This window comes from Callithrix jacchus, chromosome 7 (assembly GCF_049354715.1).
Source record: "Callithrix jacchus isolate 240 chromosome 7, calJac240_pri, whole genome shotgun sequence".
In the NCBI taxonomy this organism is placed as follows: domain Eukaryota; kingdom Metazoa; phylum Chordata; class Mammalia; order Primates; family Cebidae; genus Callithrix; species Callithrix jacchus.
Genome location: NC_133508.1, coordinates 99,431,287 through 99,440,816, shown reverse-complemented (window position 1 = coordinate 99,440,816; position 9,530 = coordinate 99,431,287). Strand labels below are relative to the sequence as shown.

The window sequence follows — 9,530 nt, the reverse complement described above, 5'->3', positions numbered from 1 at the left end:
AAAAAAGCCCATTCAAAGTGCAAGATAAATCAATAGATTTTAATGTAACAGAGTATGAAAAATTGAAAATTTGAAAATCTAAACTATGACTAACCTTTAAGAAATTACCACCTGTCAAGTTTGTGTACAATGTCAAAGAAGAATATTCTCAATTATCTGAAAAGGCTATCAAATATTCCTCCCATTTCTAATGACTTATTTGTGTCTGTGAATTTTCCAAATATACTTCATTCAAAACTACGTTTTATAACAATTTGAATCCAGAAGCAGATATGAAAATCTAGTTGTTTTCTCTTAAGCCAAACATGAAAAAGATTTTATAAAAATATAAAACAGTGCTTCTATTCTCATTAAAATTTTTTGGAGTTTGAGGCTGGTGCAATGGCTCATGCCTATAATCCCAGCACTTTGGGAGGTTGAGGTAGGCAGATAACTTGAAGTCAGGAGTTCGAGACCAGCCTGGCAAAGCCAGGCTTTTTTGAAAAAAAAAAAAACAAAAAACAAAAAAACCGAAAGAGTAGAGTAAGGGGATTTTGTGTACACAAGGGCGTGATTATGGGGGTGTTTGGTGGAATCTAATCTTGGTGATTAGATTAGAAGGAATGATTAGATTAGTCTAATCTAAATTGGGTGATTATATTAGAAAAGAATGGAAGGCGTGAAGGACATGAGGCATAGTGGAAACTGTGATATATAATGAATAGTAGGCTCTGATTAAGTGGCAGAATGTTGGAGTTGGGGCTGTAGGTGGAGTAAGCTGGAAGAACAGAAGCTAGAGGTCCAGAGTGGGATGATGCTTACATCGTGGAGGGGGTGCAGCTATGTTCATGGATCCAGCATAGGACAATGGGAGTCGGTGGCTGAGCTGTCATGGAGGACAAAGTCACAGGAGGAGAGAGACCAAGAAACTTGGGAGGATCATCTCCACTCAGGGCTGATATCACCTGGTAGGATCAGTCTGTCCATTTCAGTTGTTAAAATGTTAAAATTCTTTCATATCAGTTGGTTAATGGCCACTGCTTAAGACCCATGAGTGCTCCTCCATTGCCTCGGCTACCCCGGCTCCTGTTCCTGGACCCAGGACCACCCTAATATCTGATCCAGCAATTAAATTGTAATACCATGTCCAGCAGGAGACCCTCCAGAGGACTGACGCTGCTTCTGACTTCACTGCCTATGCTTTACTTGAACATCCAGCACTATTTCCGTGAATATTGAAATCACTAAGAATTGAGACAGACACAGTGTTGGAGAGAGAGACAATGAACATAGGCTAAAATCCTCAAGGAGCAAAAACCTAGAGCTCTGAGGAAGGAAGTACTATTGCCTGAGGCTAGGGACTTCAGAGCTGTGGATTTTCGGGGAAGGAGAACAAAGGTCTGGAACTCTTAGTGGGGAAGAAGCAGACACCTAGCCCACTTCTGAGTCCAGTGGTAGGAGGATGTACGAGAGAAAGCAACCATCGGTTGTGAGGGCTACAGAAGAAACAAGATTCTCAGGGGAGAGCCACATTTCAAGAAGGTAAAAGGAACTTCCAGAGAAGAGACTGAGGGTGGAGAGCAGTGCAGTGACACAACAATCACTGTGTAATATCTGTCACTGTTCTGAAATTCATAGATAATTTACCCTGCATATACACATGATTTTGTAAAGTGAATCTAACACCCAAGTGTCATATAAAGGAGAAATAAAAGGAGATAAATAAAATGCACATTATTTTTAAATTAAATAATGTGTATTTCAGTATGGAAAAGCTTGGAAATGCCCTAATCAGTGTTAGGATAAAGTGGTGATATTCTTACATTTGTATACAGAATCGCCATGGATGATGGACACCCACAAATGCAGACAGATAGTGTTGTATTGCATTGATAACTCAAATACTATGAGCTACTTTGCCTTTGGTGATGTGACATTTTCCAAAATAGTAAATAACTCCTGGTAAAGTTTCAAATATAATAAAGTACAATCTTCTCTTGATTTACATAGTAATTGCATTCTTCAGCATATATTTTAAAAATTCAGCATATATTAAAAATTCAGCATATATTAAAGTCATGCGAAAAACATCTTAGTTTATATGGAAACAGAGTCAGATTCTAGCCTCAAAAAACTATAACTGAGTTTCTCACCTACATGAATGTCTAGCAAACATTTGAAAATCATATCATTTATGAAACAATTCTTCATATATAGGAGTGTCTCATGATCACAGGACATCTAGCATCCTGAGTTCCCACCCATTTAATGATAGTCATGCTTTGCACTCACCCTATTTAAAATATTCCCACAAATTTCCAGAGTTTTCCCTAAGGATTAGCACCAGACCTGCTGACTCCCCCATGCAGGAGATTGAACAAATGCATGGTCCCAGGGGTGCCTTGTGTATCTGGCAGTTGAGAAAGGGTGAGGGTTGGAGTCAGTGGGGTTGGGGTCAAGGTTCCTGCAGGGAGCTGCAAATCTGTGATACACAATCTCTGTTCCAGAGAGCCTGACAATCTAGTGAGCCAATAACAGAAGAGTCTTTTAAAGGCACTGAAATGGAAGTTTTGCCATTTTGTACTGCTATAACAGAATACCACCGACCAAGCAATTTATAAACAATTGAAGTTTATTTGGCTCATGGTTCTAGAGGCTGCGAAGTCCAAGATCAAGGGGCTGGATCTGCATCTGGTAGCCTTCTTGCTGTGTCATAACATGGTAAAAGGCATCACATAGTAGGTGTCACATGGTAAGAGAGCACATGCATGAGAGAACAAGAGATTGAACTCACAGTCCTTTTATAATCAGTGCTTAGTCCGTTAACAAGGTTGGAGCCCTTGTGACCTAAACACCTCCAATTAGACCTCCCAACACTGTTGCACTGGGGATTAAATTTCCAACACATGCTTTTTGGGGGGACACATTCATATCATAGCAGGTATATAAACCTCAGTTTTTAATTTATTTTAATAATACAAAATATTCCAGGAAGACCCACAATAGCAACAGTTTTAACAGGACCACTCAGTCAAGCCCTTCTGGATTTTATAAGCATTCCCTTGTCAATTCACGTTTTCAGATATCAGACAGAAGCTTTTCTGCATGAAAAGGGATACTTACAGTTGCTTGGTTTTCACTGATATTCAATGTAATAAAGTTGCAAGTTTAAACTATACCTTTTTCATAAGCCTTAAAGCTCAATGTACCAATCTAGTTAATTTACTCGTGAATCTAGTCATTTTGTATAAAAATAACATCACTCTCATTTTTCCTTTAATTAATGTTCAGTTAAGTTTAACAAATATATATATATATATTTTTTTTTTTAGACGGAGTTTTGCTCGTTACCCAGGCTGGAGTGCAATGGTGCGATCTCGACTCACCGCAACCTCCGCCTCCTGGGTTCAGGCAATTATCCTGCCTCAGCTAATTTTTTGCATTTTTAGTAGAGATGGGGTTTCACCATGTTGACCAGGATGGTCTCGATCTCTTGACCTCGTGATCCACCCACCTCAGCCTCCCAAAGTGCTGGGATTATAGGCGTGAGCCACCGTGCCCGGCCAACAAATATTTTCTTAAATAATTAACCTAATTTAACCATCATGGCTAATTAAATCCCTTTAAATGTTAGGCCAAGTGTAGTGGCTCATGCCTGTAATCCAAGCACTTGAGGAGGCTGAGGAGGGTGAGTCACTTGAGGTCAGGTATTCGAGACCAACCTGGCCAACATGGTGAAACGCCATCTTTACTAAAAATTTAAAAATTTGCTGGATGTGGTGGTGTACACCTGTAATCCCAGGTATTTGGGAGGCTGAGGCATGAGAATTGCTTGAACCTGGAAGGCAGAGGTTGCAGTGAGCTGAGATCATACCACTGCACTCCAGCCTGGGCAACAGTGCAAGACTCTGTCTCAAAACACTAACAAAAATAGGCTGGGCGTGAGGTGGCTCATGCCTGTAATCCCAGCACTTTGGGAGGCTGAGGAGGGTGAATCACAAGATTAGGAGTTTGAGACCAACCTGGCCAACAAGGCAAAACCCCATCTCTACTAAAAATACAAAAATTAGCTGGGCATGGTGGTAGCCGCTTGTAATCCCAGCTACTTGGGAGGCTGAGGCAGGAGAATCACTTGAAATTGGAAGGTGGAGGTTGCAGTGAGCCAAGATTGTACCACTGCACTGCAGCCTGGATGAAAGAGCAAAACTCTGTCTAAAAACAAAACAAAAAACAAAAACTAAACTAACTAACTAAACTAACTAAATATTAAACTCTAATCCCAAATTTAATATATGGTTGATCCTTGAACATTCCAGGTTTGAACAGCAAGGATCTCCCTAAAAATATGAATTTTTTTTAATAAAAGTTACACCAAGTATGCCTACCTCTCCTACCTTCCCTTCTACCCTTCCCTCCTTTTCCCACCTCTGCTATCCCTAAGACAGCAAGACCAGCCCCTCTTCTTCCTCCTCCTTAGCCTCCTCAACATGAAAACAAGGAGAATGAAGCCCCTTATGACCCACTTCCACTTAATGAACAGTAAATATATTTTCTCTTTCTTAGGATTTTCTTAATAACATTTTCTTTTCTCTAGCTTACTTTACCGTAAGAATATGGTATATAATATATGTAATGTATAAAATATGTGTCAATTGACTGTTAGCTGGATGTGGTGCATGCCTGTAATCCCAGGTACTTGGGAGGCTGAGGCATGAGAATTGCTTGAACCTGGGAGGTGGTTCAAGCAAGTTCAGTAAGGCTTCTGGTCAACAGCTGGCTATTGGTACTTAAGTTTTTGGAGAGTCAAAAGTAATACACAAATTTTTCACTGTGTGGGGAATCCCTAACCCCCATATCGTTCAAGGGTCAACTATGTTTGATTCTCTCAAGTATGTCAAATACCCTAGAAGGCCGATTTACTCATAAGACAAACAAAGAACTCTTTAGCATGGAAACTCTAGTTCCAAATACGATATTCCCATAGACTTAAGAACATTTCAGTCTTTTAGACAGTTAAATACTATTTGTAAGTTAAACAAACCTTCATGCATGTTTTAAAATAAAATGATGTTTAATAATAATTAAACATTTCAAATTAAAATCATACAATTAATATGTCAGATTTTCTTAAATGTTTTAAACACCTGAAATAACCATTATATGCTGTTTTTCTTAAGGAATTCCAAATTTATTCCTCAACATCCCATGAAGACTTAATTCCATGGAAGCGGGCATGTCGGCATTCAGTCATCTGCTTTCATTTCACAGTCCGTAAGTAACAGGGCCTGAGTTCTAAAGCAAATGGATTTCATTTGCTTTATCATCTCTGTAGTTTGTTATTAACTTTCCTGAGTTGCAAAGTCAGTTCCCCAACTACATGAAGCAGATGTACCATTTCAGGCCAACCGATGGTCTTGGCCTGCAACTGAGTTACAGGATCAAGTTGGAAGTCAGAGGTGCTGGCCTGCAACTGTGAAAGTACTTCTACGCTGATGGTACCCAAGACTGAGGTTCACCTCTCTAACTCAGTCTTAAGATCATGGGAATTTAAGTTCCCAACTTTTGTTATGACATGGATGCTGAGTCACAAGACGAAGTTATTCCACTTAGTCACATTTTTTTCTTAATTTTATTTTTATTTTGAGACAGGGTCTTGTATGGTTATCCAGGTTGGAGTGCAGTGGTGTGATCACAGCCACTGCAGCCTCTGCCTCCTGGACTTAAATGATCCTCCCATCTCAGCCTCCTGAGTATCTGGAACTACAGGTGTGCACCACCCTGCCCAGCTCTTTGTTTTTATTTTTTTGTACAGACAGAATCTTGCTATGTTGCCCAGGCTGTTCTTGATCTCCTGACCTCAAGCGATCCTCAGCCTCTCAAAGTGCTGGGCTTAGTCAAATTCTTAAACCTTTACTGTAACTTATTTTACAACTCTATTGCCTGATAAGATTCCACACTCTTCAAGTATTTTAAGTCCTTGCCTATCTCACTGATTAATTTGTAAAATCATTTTATTAACATCCTTCCTTTGTGTCCTGCCTGTATCCTACACAGTCTAGCATAGCTCCTGAAAGAACGGTTTCAATGTATTCATTCAAACAGAATATATTAAGAAATACCTTCGCTTTTCCGCGGTATCCACAAAGGGGTCCATATGGTGTTCTGGATTCCCGTGGTAACTTAAAGGGAAACATTCACAATGTCAGGAGCCCTTGATGTCCTGCAAATGAAGGAGGAGGATGTCCTTAAGTTCCTTACAGCAGGAACCCACTTATGTGGCACCAATCTTGACTGCCAGATGGAATAGTACATCTACAAAAGGAAAAGTGATGGCATCTACATCATAAATCTGAAGAGGACCTGGGAGAAGTTTCTGCTGGCAGCTGGTGCCATTGTTGCCATTGAAAACCCTGCTGATGTCAGTGTCATATCCTCCAGGAATACTGGCCAGAGGGCTGTGCTGAAGTTTGCTGCTGCCGCTGGAGCCACTCCAATCGCTGCCGCTTCACTCCTGGAACCTTCACTAACCAGATCCAGGCAACCGTCCGGGAGCCACAGCTTCTTGTGGTTACTGACCCCAGGGCTGATCATCAGCCTCTCACAGAGGCATGTTAACTTACCTCCCATTGCTCTGTGTAATACAGATTCTCCTCTATGCTATGTGGACATTGCCATCCCGTGCAACAACAAGGGAGCTCACTCAGTGGGTCTGATATGGTGGATGCTGGCTCAGGAAATTCTGCACATGTGTGGCACCATTTCCCGTGAACACCCGCGGGAGGTCATGCCTGATCTCTACTTCTACAGAGATCCTGAAGAGATTGAAAAGGAAGAGCAGGCTGCTGCTGAAAAGGTCGTGACCAAGGAGGAAATTCAGGGTGAATAAACTGCCTGGCTCCTGAGTTCACTGCTACTCAGCCTGAGGTCACAGACTGGTCTGAGGCATGCAGATGCCCTCTGTGCCTATCCAGCAGTTCCCTACTGAAGACTGGAGAGCTCAGCCTGCCACGGAAGACTAGTCTGCAGCTTCCCCCGCTCAGGCCACTGAATGGGTAGGAGCAACCACTGAATGGTCTTAAGCTGTTCTTGCATAGCTCTTAAGCAACATGGAAATAAGATTGATGGAAAATAAACATCCATTTCTTAAAAAAAAAAATAAGTACCTTCTATGTGTCAGGCACTATTCTATTCTAGGCCTTGAAAGTACAATAGAAAACTAAACAGAAACAAAAAATTCCTGCCCTCATAGAGCATCCTTTCTAGTGGATCCCCTTCCCTTCTCAACATCTTGAGCTACCACTTTGACTCAGGGACTATGTTATGGGAAACACTGGCTGGCTCAGGGCCCAGCACGTAACAGTGGTAGCTAATATTTTCGAGGGCTCACTGTGAGTCCACGGTAATTCTAAAGTCTTTGCGTGTATCTCTCATGTAATTCCTGCGACAGCTCAATGCTGGGAAGAGGTACTTTTGTAGGTGAGGAAGCGGGCACCTTATCAGTCATTCGCCTTCATTTCACAGTCCGTAAGTAGCAGGGTCTGCTTTCTAAACTGGTTTCTTTAGCTCATATTTAACTGCTGTGCCCCACCGCCTTCCAGAGTAGTGTGAAATAAATGTCTGCCAAAAAAAGAAGGAAAAAAAAAAATCCATGGGAAGTTCACACGGTCCTAACCAGCTGGTTACTTTGCTGTGTGTGGACAAACCATCCGTGCGTTTCCTTCCCCCGCCTTTCCTCGCCACGGCAGGCTGGATGTTTGCTGCTGTTTTATTTATGTAATATCCTTAATTTAAACCAACTGTATGCCAGGTGTTCGGAGTCAGATTCTGTCAGGAAACTCTTGCTTTATATTTACTAACGGAAAAACGGGATTAGATTAATCCACAAGGGAAAGCAGTGAAGGATCTATTGTTCATCTCCTCCTACCCCTTCCATGCTGACCACATGCAGACCAGAGGAAAGAGATGCCCTGTGGGAAAGCCATGGGGCCTGAATGTTTGCACATCAGCCAGGGCTCGGAGAAGTACACAGATACGACTTGACTTGAATTCTTAGCTCCTGAAGGACATGACCAAGGTCACTCAATTAAATTCCTAATAAAGCCAAGTTAAGGAGTCCTGGCTCCCAAAGCCCACATCTGTGCTGTCCTGCAAAAGCAACAAACAGGACACTCAGTGGACAAACAGGAAGAGTCCTGGCGGTCTGCAGGGCCATAACAATGACTTTTAGCAGCCCCTGGCCACCAGGTGTGCGTGCTAGGCATTTTTGCTTTGGCAAAATCTCCAGCTGGCTGTGGCACATGGGGACACTGTCTCTTTTAAACTGTACATTAAGTTGATGAGATCAGTAATTTACAGGTGAGAAGACTGAGGCTCAAAGCAGGGACTCTCCTTCATCGTACCACGCTCACATTTCTGTGGAAGCACTCATTATCCTATATTGTAATAATTCTGTTCCAAAGGAGCTTTGTCTGTGACATAGTTCTATGACTTAGAAACCTCAGTGAGTGAGTGTTGGTGAACCTGCCATTGTGGAGCTGGGCATGGTTTTCAGTCTTCTGTGAGATGGAGGTTGACTTCACCTTTGAAGTGGAGTGTTCCTTTGCTTTGGCAGAATCGCCAGGGTGTACCCTCTAGATGTAAGGCACCAGGATATAAGCCAGGTGTCCCCCCCTGGATCTCAGGGGAAAATAGCAAACACACTATTCGTAGATACTTCAGACTGGGAAGCAAACACCCCACTTGGTGATAGACACTGTTGTGTGTCATTGCCACAGAACTATATCCCAGCTCTTGCTTTGCTAGGAAAAGGATAGAGACAGCTGCTTCTTGGCTATGTTTGAACAGACCTGTCACTGCCACTGATGTGCTGCCAGCTCTCGATGGGCCTGGACCAGCTCCCACTGTTACAGAAGGTGGTCAGCAGAGGACAGAAGGTGAGCTGGCAGATTCCCGGCTCTGGGACATGTGATGGAAAATTCCAGGTGCACTTCAGTTACCGGGGGCAAATCATACCTGCAGCTGGAGATGGTAAGCCCTGATAGCGAGGCTTCAGCGTAGACCAAGAAGAGTCCCTCACGTGGAGCCCAGTGCTACATGGTCATCTCAGGCAACGGCGCTTCAGGGGCAGCAGGTGACAGCAATGGCGATTTCATGGACATGGTCAGCAGTGATCACAGAAGTTCTCCCTCTCCAGCCTGCTTCCTGAGCAGATGGCAAAACAGGACCTGCCACCTGACAATGACATAGAGTGGCCCCAGTGCGGAGATACCCTTGTAGGAACCCCTGAGATTGCTTAGATGGGAGTGTGAATGTTTGCGAGGCTCTGTATTTATTTAATTTTTTTTTAAATACAGGGTCTCTCTGTTGCTCAGGCTGGAGTACAGTGGCTCGATCTCTGTTCCCTGCAACCTCTACCTCCTGGGTTCAAGTGATTCTCGTTTCTCAGCCTCCAGAGCAGTGGAGATTACAAGTGCCTGCCACCATGCCCAGCTAAGTTTTGTATTTTTAGTAGAGACAGGGTTTTGCCATGTTGGCCAGTCTGGTCTCAAATT

At 42.7% G+C, this 9,530-nt stretch overlaps 1 pseudogene; it reads left to right on the top strand.

Moving 5' to 3' along the window:
- Positions 1-6,171: 6,171 nt before the first annotated feature.
- Positions 6,172-7,035, top strand: LOC100410585 (small ribosomal subunit protein uS2 pseudogene; annotated as a pseudogene).
- The last annotated feature ends 2,495 nt before the right edge of the window (positions 7,036-9,530 follow it).